This window comes from Oncorhynchus mykiss, unplaced genomic scaffold (genome assembly GCF_013265735.2).
Source record: "Oncorhynchus mykiss isolate Arlee unplaced genomic scaffold, USDA_OmykA_1.1 un_scaffold_302, whole genome shotgun sequence".
Taxonomy (NCBI): Eukaryota; Metazoa; Chordata; class Actinopteri; order Salmoniformes; family Salmonidae; genus Oncorhynchus; species Oncorhynchus mykiss.
The window spans coordinates 84,484-98,074 of NW_023493751.1; the positions used below are offsets into that span (position 1 = coordinate 84,484).

The following is a 13,591-nucleotide window of genomic DNA, read 5'->3' on the forward strand; positions in this document are numbered from 1 at the left end:
GGACTACAGACATTGACAGTCTCCTAGCCTAAAAACAAATGCTGAATGCACTGCCTAGATTTTGAGGTAAAGGCATTGTCCATTATTTGATTTGATCAGGCACTAACAAACTGCATTTAGTCCAATAAAAAGACACAACACTATTAGGGTGATAAATAAAAGGGAGTTGCTCCACGCATGACACAAGAGAACCCTCTGCTGGAGCAAAACGCTTACAGCACCTGGTATTCCCAGGCGGTCTCCCATCCAAGTACTAACCAGGCCCGACCCTGCTTAGCTTCCGAGATCGGGCGTATTCAGGCTGGTATGGCCGTAAGCGAAAGGCAATCTCTTGGTACACTATATAAAGTCAACGTGTCGCTTACTCTTAGGGGGACAGAGAAATGTCCACCTTGTGACACACACTGAAAAGCTCAAACCTTGCTTGCATTTCCAGACCATATATTTCACTATTGTGGGGGGGAAAAAGAGGGCATATCCTAGGTTCATACTTATGACAACTTCATGGACCTGGGCCCTATGAAATACAGCGCGCCCACACGGAATCACGAAATACAGACATTACACCGAAATTCAACAACATTACAAAATGCTTTGAGCTAAGGAGGAAATCAAATCATTCCCTTCAACTTGTTAGAAAATCCATTCATTTGCCCAAGTGAATCATAAGACATGAACAAAATGCATCAGTGATTCGTATTTCCACGCAACTTTCAGAAACTGCACAGGACTGCCCAGTTTCCGTGCGCATGCGTGCGGAGCGCGCGCATGTCTACACTTTGTGTAGCCGTTAGCGATGAGGCTAATGATAACCTTCTTGTGGTAGGTAGAGAAGGAAAGGCTTCCCACAAAAACCTTCTCAATCAAATGTTAACTGCAAAGTAGCCTATGCCAGCCTGGCAGAATTATATCATGAGTATTTGCATCGATCCAGTGGCCATTTGTTTTGCAAACTCCGCAATCACATGAGCGCTACAGCAACACCGCTTAACCAAACAAAGGTCTCTTCCTGGCGCACACTTGCCTAAAAAAGGGTAACTACACCCCAAAATCGATATGTCTTCCGTTTTTCCCAGACCTCAAAAGTGGTTTCCTGCTAGGGTTTTAAATGTTGTCGTGGACATAGAACATCTAATCGTGTTATATTTCTATTAAAAATGTGTACTTTTGAGAGCGAAAACCTGCAGAAGCAGGGACAAACGGGGGAATATAATTTTTTTTTTTTTTTTTTTTGGGGGGGGGGGGGGGCAATCATTCAAAACATTGAAGGGGATTTTACAGGGCCCTAATGGACTACAGACATTGACAGTCTCCTAGCCTAAAAACAAATGCTGAATGCACTGCCTAGATTTTGAGGTAAAGGCATTGTCCATTATTTGATTTGATCAGGCACTAACAAACTGCATTTAGTCCAATAAAAAGACACAACACTATTAGGGTGATAAATAAAAGGGAGTTGCTCCACGCATGACACAAGAGAACCCTCTGCTGGAGCAAAACGCTTACAGCACCTGGTATTCCCAGGCGGTCTCCCATCCAAGTACTAACCAGGCCCGACCCTGCTTAGCTTCCGAGATCGGACGAGATCGGGCGTATTCAGGCTGGTATGGCCGTAAGCGAAAGGCAATCTCTTGGTACACTATATAAAGTCAACGTGTCGCTTACTCTTAGGGGGACAGAGAAATGTCCACCTTGTGACACACACTGAAAAGCTCAAACCTTGCTTGCATTTCCAGACCATATATTTCACTATTGTGGGGGGGAAAAAGAGGGCATATCCTAGGTTCATACTTATGACAACTTCATGGACCTGGGCCCTATGAAATACAGCGCGCCCACACGGAATCACGAAATACAGACATTACACCGAAATTCAACAACATTACAAAATGCTTTGAGCTAAGGAGGAAATCAAATCATTCCCTTCAACTTGTTAGAAAATCCATTCATTTGCCCAAGTGAATCATAAGACATGAACAAAATGCATCAGTGATTCGTATTTCCACGCAACTTTCAGAAACTGCACAGGACTGCCCAGTTTCCGTGCGCATGCGTGCGGAGCGCGCGCATGTCTACACTTTGTGTAGCCGTTAGCGATGAGGCTAATGATAACCTTCTTGTGGTAGGTAGAGAAGGAAAGGCTTCCCACAAAAACCTTCTCAATCAAATGTTAACTGCAAAGTAGCCTATGCCAGCCTGGCAGAATTATATCATGAGTATTTGCATCGATCCAGTGGCCATTTGTTTTGCAAACTCCGCAATCACATGAGCGCTACAGCAACACCGCTTAACCAAACAAAGGTCTCTTCCTGGCGCACACTTGCCTAAAAAAGGGTAACTACACCCCAAAATCGATATGTCTTCCGTTTTTCCCAGACCTCAAAAGTGGTTTCCTGCTAGGGTTTTAAATGTTGTCGTGGACATAGAACATCTAATCGTGTTATATTTCTATTAAAAATGTGTACTTTTGAGAGCGAAAACCTGCAGAAGCAGGGACAAACGGGGGAATATAATTTTTTTTTTTTTTTTTTTGGGGGGGGGGGGGGGGCAATCATTCAAAACATTGAAGGGGATTTTACAGGGCCCTAATGGACTACAGACATTGACAGTCTCCTAGCCTAAAAACAAATGCTGAATGCACTGCCTAGATTTTGAGGTAAAGGCATTGTCCATTATTTGATTTGATCAGGCACTAACAAACTGCATTTAGTCCAATAAAAAGACACAACACTATTAGGGTGATAAATAAAAGGGAGTTGCTCCACGCATGACACAAGAGAACCCTCTGCTGGAGCAAAACGCTTACAGCACCTGGTATTCCCAGGCGGTCTCCCATCCAAGTACTAACCAGGCCCGACCCTGCTTAGCTTCCGAGATCGGACGAGATCGGGCGTATTCAGGCTGGTATGGCCGTAAGCGAAAGGCAATCTCTTGGTACACTATATAAAGTCAACGTGTCGCTTACTCTTAGGGGGACAGAGAAATGTCCACCTTGTGACACACACTGAAAAGCTCAAACCTTGCTTGCATTTCCAGACCATATATTTCACTATTGTGGGGGGGAAAAAGAGGGCATATCCTAGGTTCATACTTATGACAACTTCATGGACCTGGGCCCTATGAAATACAGCGCGCCCACACGGAATCACGAAATACAGACATTACACCGAAATTCAACAACATTACAAAATGCTTTGAGCTAAGGAGGAAATCAAATCATTCCCTTCAACTTGTTAGAAAATCCATTCATTTGCCCAAGTGAATCATAAGACATGAACAAAATGCATCAGTGATTCGTATTTCCACGCAACTTTCAGAAACTGCACAGGACTGCCCAGTTTCCGTGCGCATGCGTGCGGAGCGCGCGCATGTCTACACTTTGTGTAGCCGTTAGCGATGAGGCTAATGATAACCTTCTTGTGGTAGGTAGAGAAGGAAAGGCTTCCCACAAAAACCTTCTCAATCAAATGTTAACTGCAAAGTAGCCTATGCCAGCCTGGCAGAATTATATCATGAGTATTTGCATCGATCCAGTGGCCATTTGTTTTGCAAACTCCGCAATCACATGAGCGCTACAGCAACACCGCTTAACCAAACAAAGGTCTCTTCCTGGCGCACACTTGCCTAAAAAAGGGTAACTACACCCCAAAATCGATATGTCTTCCGTTTTTCCCAGACCTCAAAAGTGGTTTCCTGCTAGGGTTTTAAATGTTGTCGTGGACATAGAACATCTAATCGTGTTATATTTCTATTAAAAATGTGTACTTTTGAGAGCGAAAACCTGCAGAAGCAGGGACAAACGGGGGAATATAATTTATTTTTTTATTTTTTTTTTGGGGGGGGGGGCAATCATTCAAAACATTGAAGGGGATTTTACAGGGCCCTAATGGACTACAGACATTGACAGTCTCCTAGCCTAAAAACAAATGCTGAATGCACTGCCTAGATTTTGAGGTAAAGGCATTGTCCATTATTTGATTTGATCAGGCACTAACAAACTGCATTTAGTCCAATAAAAAGACACAACACTATTAGGGTGATAAATAAAAGGGAGTTGCTCCACGCATGACACAAGAGAACCCTCTGCTGGAGCAAAACGCTTACAGCACCTGGTATTCCCAGGCGGTCTCCCATCCAAGTACTAACCAGGCCCGACCCTGCTTAGCTTCCGAGATCGGGCGTATTCAGGCTGGTATGGCCGTAAGCGAAAGGCAATCTCTTGGTACACTATATAAAGTCAACGTGTCGCTTACTCTTAGGGGGACAGAGAAATGTCCACCTTGTGACACACACTGAAAAGCTCAAACCTTGCTTGCATTTCCAGACCATATATTTCACTATTGTGGGGGGGAAAAAGAGGGCATATCCTAGGTTCATACTTATGACAACTTCATGGACCTGGGCCCTATGAAATACAGCGCGCCCACACGGAATCACGAAATACAGACATTACACCGAAATTCAACAACATTACAAAATGCTTTGAGCTAAGGAGGAAATCAAATCATTCCCTTCAACTTGTTAGAAAATCCATTCATTTGCCCAAGTGAATCATAAGACATGAACAAAATGCATCAGTGATTCGTATTTCCACGCAACTTTCAGAAACTGCACAGGACTGCCCAGTTTCCGTGCGCATGCGTGCGGAGCGCGCGCATGTCTACACTTTGTGTAGCCGTTAGCGATGAGGCTAATGATAACCTTCTTGTGGTAGGTAGAGAAGGAAAGGCTTCCCACAAAAACCTTCTCAATCAAATGTTAACTGCAAAGTAGCCTATGCCAGCCTGGCAGAATTATATCATGAGTATTTGCATCGATCCAGTGGCCATTTGTTTTGCAAACTCCGCAATCACATGAGCGCTACAGCAACACCGCTTAACCAAACAAAGGTCTCTTCCTGGCGCACACTTGCCTAAAAAAGGGTAACTACACCCCAAAATCGATATGTCTTCCGTTTTTCCCAGACCTCAAAAGTGGTTTCCTGCTAGGGTTTTAAATGTTGTCGTGGACATAGAACATCTAATCGTGTTATATTTCTATTAAAAATGTGTACTTTTGAGAGCGAAAACCTGCAGAAGCAGGGACAAACGGGGGAATATAATTTTTTTTTTTTTTTTTTTTGGGGGGGGGGGGGGCAATCATTCAAAACATTGAAGGGGATTTTACAGGGCCCTAATGGACTACAGACATTGACAGTCTCCTAGCCTAAAAACAAATGCTGAATGCACTGCCTAGATTTTGAGGTAAAGGCATTGTCCATTATTTGATTTGATCAGGCACTAACAAACTGCATTTAGTCCAATAAAAAGACACAACACTATTAGGGTGATAAATAAAAGGGAGTTGCTCCACGCATGACACAAGAGAACCCTCTGCTGGAGCAAAACGCTTACAGCACCTGGTATTCCCAGGCGGTCTCCCATCCAAGTACTAACCAGGCCCGACCCTGCTTAGCTTCCGAGATCGGACGAGATCGGGCGTATTCAGGCTGGTATGGCCGTAAGCGAAAGGCAATCTCTTGGTACACTATATAAAGTCAACGTGTCGCTTACTCTTAGGGGGACAGAGAAATGTCCACCTTGTGACACACACTGAAAAGCTCAAACCTTGCTTGCATTTCCAGACCATATATTTCACTATTGTGGGGGGAAAAAGAGGGCATATCCTAGGTTCATACTTATGACAACTTCATGGACCTGGGCCCTATGAAATACAGCGCGCCCACACGGAATCACGAAATACAGACATTACACCGAAATTCAACAACATTACAAAATGCTTTGAGCTAAGGAGGAAATCAAATCATTCCCTTCAACTTGTTAGAAAATCCATTCATTTGCCCAAGTGAATCATAAGACATGAACAAAATGCATCAGTGATTCGTATTTCCACGCAACTTTCAGAAACTGCACAGGACTGCCCAGTTTCCGTGCGCATGCGTGCGGAGCGCGCGCATGTCTACACTTTGTGTAGCCGTTAGCGATGAGGCTAATGATAACCTTCTTGTGGTAGGTAGAGAAGGAAAGGCTTCCCACAAAAACCTTCTCAATCAAATGTTAACTGCAAAGTAGCCTATGCCAGCCTGGCAGAATTATATCATGAGTATTTGCATCGATCCAGTGGCCATTTGTTTTGCAAACTCCGCAATCACATGAGCGCTACAGCAACACCGCTTAACCAAACAAAGGTCTCTTCCTGGCGCACACTTGCCTAAAAAAGGGTAACTACACCCCAAAATCGATATGTCTTCCGTTTTTCCCAGACCTCAAAAGTGGTTTCCTGCTAGGGTTTTAAATGTTGTCGTGGACATAGAACATCTAATCGTGTTATATTTCTATTAAAAATGTGTACTTTTGAGAGCGAAAACCTGCAGAAGCAGGGACAAACGGGGGAATATAATTTTTTTTTTTTTTTTTTTGGGGGGGGGGGGGGGGCAATCATTCAAAACATTGAAGGGGATTTTACAGGGCCCTAATGGACTACAGACATTGACAGTCTCCTAGCCTAAAAACAAATGCTGAATGCACTGCCTAGATTTTGAGGTAAAGGCATTGTCCATTATTTGATTTGATCAGGCACTAACAAACTGCATTTAGTCCAATAAAAAGACACAACACTATTAGGGTGATAAATAAAAGGGAGTTGCTCCACGCATGACACAAGAGAACCCTCTGCTGGAGCAAAACGCTTACAGCACCTGGTATTCCCAGGCGGTCTCCCATCCAAGTACTAACCAGGCCCGACCCTGCTTAGCTTCCGAGATCGGGCGTATTCAGGCTGGTATGGCCGTAAGCGAAAGGCAATCTCTTGGTACACTATATAAAGTCAACGTGTCGCTTACTCTTAGGGGGACAGAGAAATGTCCACCTTGTGACACACACTGAAAAGCTCAAACCTTGCTTGCATTTCCAGACCATATATTTCACTATTGTGGGGGGGAAAAAGAGGGCATATCCTAGGTTCATACTTATGACAACTTCATGGACCTGGGCCCTATGAAATACAGCGCGCCCACACGGAATCACGAAATACAGACATTACACCGAAATTCAACAACATTACAAAATGCTTTGAGCTAAGGAGGAAATCAAATCATTCCCTTCAACTTGTTAGAAAATCCATTCATTTGCCCAAGTGAATCATAAGACATGAACAAAATGCATCAGTGATTCGTATTTCCACGCAACTTTCAGAAACTGCACAGGACTGCCCAGTTTCCGTGCGCATGCGTGCGGAGCGCGCGCATGTCTACACTTTGTGTAGCCGTTAGCGATGAGGCTAATGATAACCTTCTTGTGGTAGGTAGAGAAGGAAAGGCTTCCCACAAAAACCTTCTCAATCAAATGTTAACTGCAAAGTAGCCTATGCCAGCCTGGCAGAATTATATCATGAGTATTTGCATCGATCCAGTGGCCATTTGTTTTGCAAACTCCGCAATCACATGAGCGCTACAGCAACACCGCTTAACCAAACAAAGGTCTCTTCCTGGCGCACACTTGCCTAAAAAAGGGTAACTACACCCCAAAATCGATATGTCTTCCGTTTTTCCCAGACCTCAAAAGTGGTTTCCTGCTAGGGTTTTAAATGTTGTCGTGGACATAGAACATCTAATCGTGTTATATTTCTATTAAAAATGTGTACTTTTGAGAGCGAAAACCTGCAGAAGCAGGGACAAACGGGGGAATATAATTTTTTTTTTTTTTTTTTTTGGGGGGGGGGGGGGGGCAATCATTCAAAACATTGAAGGGGATTTTACAGGGCCCTAATGGACTACAGACATTGACAGTCTCCTAGCCTAAAAACAAATGCTGAATGCACTGCCTAGATTTTGAGGTAAAGGCATTGTCCATTATTTGATTTGATCAGGCACTAACAAACTGCATTTAGTCCAATAAAAAGACACAACACTATTAGGGTGATAAATAAAAGGGAGTTGCTCCACGCATGACACAAGAGAACCCTCTGCTGGAGCAAAACGCTTACAGCACCTGGTATTCCCAGGCGGTCTCCCATCCAAGTACTAACCAGGCCCGACCCTGCTTAGCTTCCGAGATCGGACGAGATCGGGCGTATTCAGGCTGGTATGGCCGTAAGCGAAAGGCAATCTCTTGGTACACTATATAAAGTCAACGTGTCGCTTACTCTTAGGGGGACAGAGAAATGTCCACCTTGTGACACACACTGAAAAGCTCAAACCTTGCTTGCATTTCCAGACCATATATTTCACTATTGTGGGGGGGAAAAAGAGGGCATATCCTAGGTTCATACTTATGACAACTTCATGGACCTGGGCCCTATGAAATACAGCGCGCCCACACGGAATCACGAAATACAGACATTACACCGAAATTCAACAACATTACAAAATGCTTTGAGCTAAGGAGGAAATCAAATCATTCCCTTCAACTTGTTAGAAAATCCATTCATTTGCCCAAGTGAATCATAAGACATGAACAAAATGCATCAGTGATTCGTATTTCCACGCAACTTTCAGAAACTGCACAGGACTGCCCAGTTTCCGTGCGCATGCGTGCGGAGCGCGCGCATGTCTACACTTTGTGTAGCCGTTAGCGATGAGGCTAATGATAACCTTCTTGTGGTAGGTAGAGAAGGAAAGGCTTCCCACAAAAACCTTCTCAATCAAATGTTAACTGCAAAGTAGCCTATGCCAGCCTGGCAGAATTATATCATGAGTATTTGCATCGATCCAGTGGCCATTTGTTTTGCAAACTCCGCAATCACATGAGCGCTACAGCAACACCGCTTAACCAAACAAAGGTCTCTTCCTGGCGCACACTTGCCTAAAAAAGGGTAACTACACCCCAAAATCGATATGTCTTCCGTTTTTCCCAGACCTCAAAAGTGGTTTCCTGCTAGGGTTTTAAATGTTGTCGTGGACATAGAACATCTAATCGTGTTATATTTCTATTAAAAATGTGTACTTTTGAGAGCGAAAACCTGCAGAAGCAGGGACAAACGGGGGAATATAATTTTTTTTTTTTTTTTTTTTTGGGGGGGGGGGGGGGGCAATCATTCAAAACATTGAAGGGGATTTTACAGGGCCCTAATGGACTACAGACATTGACAGTCTCCTAGCCTAAAAACAAATGCTGAATGCACTGCCTAGATTTTGAGGTAAAGGCATTGTCCATTATTTGATTTGATCAGGCACTAACAAACTGCATTTAGTCCAATAAAAAGACACAACACTATTAGGGTGATAAATAAAAGGGAGTTGCTCCACGCATGACACAAGAGAACCCTCTGCTGGAGCAAAACGCTTACAGCACCTGGTATTCCCAGGCGGTCTCCCATCCAAGTACTAACCAGGCCCGACCCTGCTTAGCTTCCGAGATCGGACGAGATCGGGCGTATTCAGGCTGGTATGGCCGTAAGCGAAAGGCAATCTCTTGGTACACTATATAAAGTCAACGTGTCGCTTACTCTTAGGGGGACAGAGAAATGTCCACCTTGTGACACACACTGAAAAGCTCAAACCTTGCTTGCATTTCCAGACCATATATTTCACTATTGTGGGGGGGAAAAAGAGGGCATATCCTAGGTTCATACTTATGACAACTTCATGGACCTGGGCCCTATGAAATACAGCGCGCCCACACGGAATCACGAAATACAGACATTACACCGAAATTCAACAACATTACAAAATGCTTTGAGCTAAGGAGGAAATCAAATCATTCCCTTCAACTTGTTAGAAAATCCATTCATTTGCCCAAGTGAATCATAAGACATGAACAAAATGCATCAGTGATTCGTATTTCCACGCAACTTTCAGAAACTGCACAGGACTGCCCAGTTTCCGTGCGCATGCGTGCGGAGCGCGCGCATGTCTACACTTTGTGTAGCCGTTAGCGATGAGGCTAATGATAACCTTCTTGTGGTAGGTAGAGAAGGAAAGGCTTCCCACAAAAACCTTCTCAATCAAATGTTAACTGCAAAGTAGCCTATGCCAGCCTGGCAGAATTATATCATGAGTATTTGCATCGATCCAGTGGCCATTTGTTTTGCAAACTCCGCAATCACATGAGCGCTACAGCAACACCGCTTAACCAAACAAAGGTCTCTTCCTGGCGCACACTTGCCTAAAAAAGGGTAACTACACCCCAAAATCGATATGTCTTCCGTTTTTCCCAGACCTCAAAAGTGGTTTCCTGCTAGGGTTTTAAATGTTGTCGTGGACATAGAACATCTAATCGTGTTATATTTCTATTAAAAATGTGTACTTTTGAGAGCGAAAACCTGCAGAAGCAGGGACAAACGGGGGAATATAATTTTTTTTTTTTTTTTTTTTTGGGGGGGGGGGGGGGCAATCATTCAAAACATTGAAGGGGATTTTACAGGGCCCTAATGGACTACAGACATTGACAGTCTCCTAGCCTAAAAACAAATGCTGAATGCACTGCCTAGATTTTGAGGTAAAGGCATTGTCCATTATTTGATTTGATCAGGCACTAACAAACTGCATTTAGTCCAATAAAAAGACACAACACTATTAGGGTGATAAATAAAAGGGAGTTGCTCCACGCATGACACAAGAGAACCCTCTGCTGGAGCAAAACGCTTACAGCACCTGGTATTCCCAGGCGGTCTCCCATCCAAGTACTAACCAGGCCCGACCCTGCTTAGCTTCCGAGATCGGACGAGATCGGGCGTATTCAGGCTGGTATGGTCGTAAGCGAAAGGCAATCTCTTGGTACACTATATAAAGTCAACGTGTCGCTTACTCTTAGGGGGACAGAGAAATGTCCACCTTGTGACACACACTGAAAAGCTCAAACCTTGCTTGCATTTCCAGACCATATATTTCACTATTGTGGGGGGGAAAAAGAGGGCATATCCTAGGTTCATACTTATGACAACTTCATGGACCTGGGCCCTATGAAATACAGCGCGCCCACACGGAATCACGAAATACAGACATTACACCGAAATTCAACAACATTACAAAATGCTTTGAGCTAAGGAGGAAATCAAATCATTCCCTTCAACTTGTTAGAAAATCCATTCATTTGCCCAAGTGAATCATAAGACATGAACAAAATGCATCAGTGATTCGTATTTCCACGCAACTTTCAGAAACTGCACAGGACTGCCCAGTTTCCGTGCGCATGCGTGCGGAGCGCGCGCATGTCTACACTTTGTGTAGCCGTTAGCGATGAGGCTAATGATAACCTTCTTGTGGTAGGTAGAGAAGGAAAGGCTTCCCACAAAAACCTTCTCAATCAAATGTTAACTGCAAAGTAGCCTATGCCAGCCTGGCAGAATTATATCATGAGTATTTGCATCGATCCAGTGGCCATTTGTTTTGCAAACTCCGCAATCACATGAGCGCTACAGCAACACCGCTTAACCAAACAAAGGTCTCTTCCTGGCGCACACTTGCCTAAAAAAGGGTAACTACACCCCAAAATCGATATGTCTTCCGTTTTTCCCAGACCTCAAAAGTGGTTTCCTGCTAGGGTTTTAAATGTTGTCGTGGACATAGAACATCTAATCGTGTTATATTTCTATTAAAAATGTGTACTTTTGAGAGCGAAAACCTGCAGAAGCAGGGACAAACGGGGGAATATAATTTTTTTTTTTTTTTTTTTTGGGGGGGGGGGGGGCAATCATTCAAAACATTGAAGGGGATTTTACAGGGCCCTAATGGACTACAGACATTGACAGTCTCCTAGCCTAAAAACAAATGCTGAATGCACTGCCTAGATTTTGAGGTAAAGGCATTGTCCATTATTTGATTTGATCAGGCACTAACAAACTGCATTTAGTCCAATAAAAAGACACAACACTATTAGGGTGATAAATAAAAGGGAGTTGCTCCACGCATGACACAAGAGAACCCTCTGCTGGAGCAAAACGCTTACAGCACCTGGTATTCCCAGGCGGTCTCCCATCCAAGTACTAACCAGGCCCGACCCTGCTTAGCTTCCGAGATCGGGCGTATTCAGGCTGGTATGGCCGTAAGCGAAAGGCAATCTCTTGGTACACTATATAAAGTCAACGTGTCGCTTACTCTTAGGGGGACAGAGAAATGTCCACCTTGTGACACACACTGAAAAGCTCAAACCTTGCTTGCATTTCCAGACCATATATTTCACTATTGTGGGGGGGAAAAAGAGGGCATATCCTAGGTTCATACTTATGACAACTTCATGGACCTGGGCCCTATGAAATACAGCGCGCCCACACGGAATCACGAAATACAGACATTACACCGAAATTCAACAACATTACAAAATGCTTTGAGCTAAGGAGGAAATCAAATCATTCCCTTCAACTTGTTAGAAAATCCATTCATTTGCCCAAGTGAATCATAAGACATGAACAAAATGCATCAGTGATTCGTATTTCCACGCAACTTTCAGAAACTGCACAGGACTGCCCAGTTTCCGTGCGCATGCGTGCGGAGCGCGCGCATGTCTACACTTTGTGTAGCCGTTAGCGATGAGGCTAATGATAACCTTCTTGTGGTAGGTAGAGAAGGAAAGGCTTCCCACAAAAACCTTCTCAATCAAATGTTAACTGCAAAGTAGCCTATGCCAGCCTGGCAGAATTATATCATGAGTATTTGCATCGATCCAGTGGCCATTTGTTTTGCAAACTCCGCAATCACATGAGCGCTACAGCAACACCGCTTAACCAAACAAAGGTCTCTTCCTGGCGCACACTTGCCTAAAAAAGGGTAACTACACCCCAAAATCGATATGTCTTCCGTTTTTCCCAGACCTCAAAAGTGGTTTCCTGCTAGGGTTTTAAATGTTGTCGTGGACATAGAACATCTAATCGTGTTATATTTCTATTAAAAATGTGTACTTTTGAGAGCGAAAACCTGCAGAAGCAGGGACAAACGGGGGAATATAATTTTTTTTTTGTTTTTTTTTTTGGGGGGGGGGCAATCATTCAAAACATTGAAGGGGATTTTACAGGGCCCTAATGGACTACAGACATTGACAGTCTCCTAGCCTAAAAACAAATGCTGAATGCACTGCCTAGATTTAGAGGTAAAGGCATTGTCCATTATTTGATTTGATCAGGCACTAACAAACTGCATTTAGTCCAATAAAAAGACACAACACTATTAGGGTGATAAATAAAAGGGAGTTGCTCCACGCATGACACAAGAGAACCCTCTGCTGGAGCAAAACGCTTACAGCACCTGGTATTCCCAGGCGGTCTCCCATCCAAGTACTAACCAGGCCCGACCCTGCTTAGCTTCCGAGATCGGACGAGATCGGGCGTATTCAGGCTGGTATGGCCGTAAGCGAAAGGCAATCTCTTGGTACACTATATAAAGTCAACGTGTCGCTTACTCTTAGGGGGACAGAGAAATGTCCACCTTGTGACACACACTGAAAAGCTCAAACCTTGCTTGCATTTCCAGACCATATATTTCACTATTGTGGGGGGGAAAAAGAGGGCATATCCTAGGTTCATACTTATGACAACTTCATGGACCTGGGCCCTATGAAATACAGCGCGCCCACACGGAATCACGAAATACAGACATTACACCGAAATTCAACAACATTACAAAATGCTTTGAGCTAAGGAGGAAATCAAATCATTCCCT

The 13,591-nt window shown here is 43.9% G+C and overlaps 7 non-coding genes and 4 pseudogenes across 7 annotated transcripts; all 11 read right to left on the minus strand.

Moving 5' to 3' along the window:
* Nucleotides 1–209: 209 nt before the first annotated feature.
* LOC118949972 lies at nt 210–318 on the minus strand (annotated as a pseudogene).
* Nucleotides 319–1,499: 1,181 nt separating this feature from the next.
* On the minus strand, nt 1,500–1,618 carry LOC118949900. The gene has a single exon (XR_005042376.1). It is a non-coding gene; the product is annotated as a 5S ribosomal RNA (ribosomal RNA).
* A 1,181-nt stretch (nt 1,619–2,799) lies between these two features.
* On the minus strand, nt 2,800–2,918 carry LOC118949911. The gene has a single exon (XR_005042387.1). It is a non-coding gene; the product is annotated as a 5S ribosomal RNA (ribosomal RNA).
* A 1,179-nt stretch (nt 2,919–4,097) lies between these two features.
* Nucleotides 4,098–4,206, minus strand: LOC118949973 (annotated as a pseudogene).
* Nucleotides 4,207–5,386: 1,180 nt separating this feature from the next.
* LOC118949923 lies at nt 5,387–5,505 on the minus strand. Its single transcript, XR_005042399.1, has one exon. It is a non-coding gene; the product is annotated as a 5S ribosomal RNA (ribosomal RNA).
* A 1,180-nt stretch (nt 5,506–6,685) lies between these two features.
* Nucleotides 6,686–6,794, minus strand: LOC118949974 (annotated as a pseudogene).
* A 1,182-nt stretch (nt 6,795–7,976) lies between these two features.
* On the minus strand, nt 7,977–8,095 carry LOC118949934. Its single transcript, XR_005042410.1, has one exon. It is a non-coding gene; the product is annotated as a 5S ribosomal RNA (ribosomal RNA).
* A 1,183-nt stretch (nt 8,096–9,278) lies between these two features.
* Nucleotides 9,279–9,397, minus strand: LOC118949945. Its single transcript, XR_005042421.1, has one exon. It is a non-coding gene; the product is annotated as a 5S ribosomal RNA (ribosomal RNA).
* A 1,182-nt stretch (nt 9,398–10,579) lies between these two features.
* LOC118950025 lies at nt 10,580–10,698 on the minus strand. Its single transcript, XR_005042474.1, has one exon. It is a non-coding gene; the product is annotated as a 5S ribosomal RNA (ribosomal RNA).
* Nucleotides 10,699–11,878: 1,180 nt separating this feature from the next.
* Nucleotides 11,879–11,987, minus strand: LOC118949975 (annotated as a pseudogene).
* A 1,178-nt stretch (nt 11,988–13,165) lies between these two features.
* LOC118949956 lies at nt 13,166–13,284 on the minus strand. The gene has a single exon (XR_005042432.1). It is a non-coding gene; the product is annotated as a 5S ribosomal RNA (ribosomal RNA).
* Between the last annotated feature and the right edge of the window lie 307 nt (nt 13,285–13,591).